Source organism: Pipra filicauda, unplaced genomic scaffold (genome assembly GCF_003945595.2).
Source record: "Pipra filicauda isolate LSUMZ 115617 unplaced genomic scaffold, ASM394559v2 scaffold14_size4853619_pilon, whole genome shotgun sequence".
NCBI classification, from domain to species: Eukaryota; Metazoa; Chordata; class Aves; order Passeriformes; family Pipridae; genus Pipra; species Pipra filicauda.
Window position 1 is genome coordinate 1,082,289 of NW_024103985.1, and position 2,089 is coordinate 1,084,377.

Sequence of the window (2,089 nt, forward strand, 5' to 3'; positions counted from 1 at the left end):
ACATCTAAGAAAAAAAAAAGTCTGTGTTGGAAATTTTGTAATCTAATGTTTTCTTATGAATTTCATGGTACATGTTGCAGTTGGCCATATCTAGTACTTTTACATCATCTCATGAGACAGATATCTAAACTTCTGCCAATTATGGAGTTAAAGAATGTCAAACAGGACATTCCCTTAGTACTTTAGCAAGACCCTTTCATTTCCTTCTCAAAAATCTGTCACATATCTTTATTTTTTTTTGTCCAATATTATTTTCATATTTGGACAGATTTTTCAGGGTTTTACCATATCATTATCTTGGATTTTTTAATTATGAGATACTGTTTGTATTACAAGAACCTTTGCCAGCCCCAGCCAAGACTGAAGTCACAGTCACCTGAATCAAACCCTCCCCTAAAGATCTTGAGATTTACACAAAGCAGACAAAAGGCAAGAAGTGAAAGAATATCACACACTGGGAAAACTAGAAGCAGACCCGGGAAGAGAAACCAAGTCTCTCTGACTTTGTTTCAGTGTTCAGCCTACCAATCCAAACCCTCAGTCATGACCTTCACCAAAAGAACACCCACCAGCCAAGTTTCCAGCAGCACCTTTCCTTTCCTCAAACTGTGCCATGCTTTGAACACTTTGTGCATGAACTTTCCGTGCACTACTTCGAGAAATAAGATTTCTTTTACTTTTATTGCACAATTAGGTAAATTGGGCAGATGTTCTACTTTATTTTCCCACTCTTTACTGCTGGCATCTATCTGTGTCATTCCTCACTAGCCCGCTCCTTTCAGCTTCCCACGTTGCTCACCAGTGTTACTAATTGTTCTATTTTTGCTTCAATGGCCACAGTTATTGATCGGGCACGGGGGGAATTTCTGATCGACTCCTGCAGCAACACAAACACCAAACCTGCCAGGGAAGGTGTTTCTCCCTCTGGATTGTGTCCTGACCTACATAAGTCAGGGCAAATGGGTTCAAGGTCCACACCTATTTTTACTCCAGCACAACTTGCCCTTGTCTCTACTTTGCAAGGGCAGATGATAAATTCCTGATACTTTCACAACAGGGTGTGGATACATCTGCTTCATTATTAGGTACCCCAAATAAATCAAAATCTGGCTATTTTCAGTACAATATTTATTTCCAGATGCATTTATAAGACTACAAATATACTTCTATGCGTGTTATAAATAGAATTTTAAAGATAACACATTTAAGACATCTCTCCCTATTTCGGGAAAGCTTCATTTAAAAAAAAAAAAAGGTAAACATTTAACTGAAACTTAACAACTAACCTCAGGAAAATATTACAGCTATTCAACAAAACTATGAAGATATCAGCATTTATAATTCTCTCCCTGAACAAGTTATCTTAATTGCATTATAAGACTTCTGGCCAAGTAACATATACCATTTTCCATAAGAGCTTGTAAATGCTTTTGGCTTTGTCCCTAACTATTCCAATGAAAGTCTTTTCATTTGTGGATGAAAAGACAAAACCAAATGATGCCAAATATTCAATTTTCAATAAGAAAAATCTAGCTTTTATTTAACAAATTATATTCTCAACTTTTCAGTGAGGAAGTTGGGTATTTAAAAAAAAAAAGCAGAAATCTTCATCATAAGTTCTGATTTGAAAAGTTGATTCTTATAAAAAAAAGATATTTCCCAGTAGAAGTTTAAGAGGTGAGAGACCTCTATTAAGAAAGAACAGATATAGCAATAGACAGTATTGGGACCTGAGATCTTATGTGATCTATGGTGGCAAAGAATTTTTTATTAAGTTCATTAAGTTGGTCTCCTTGCCCAATTGCTTCTTACAAGTTTTTTTTGCTATATAAAAGTAAAAGAGGCAACTCAAGAACTCTGCAGTGCCAAAACTCCTTGACCTGCCCAAGTTTTTTCCAGGCACTCTCCCATCAGGGCTTCATTCCACACAGAGGAGACTTCCATTTTTCTGAAGTCCTGCTTCCCCCAGGTATTACATTTGATGGTTTGTCTTCTGGGTAGAAGCATTGCCCTGTATTATAAAGGCAAAAAAATTCTGCTACCATTTAATTTATTGGCAAAACTTTACTGGCTTCCTTTGCAAGAAATC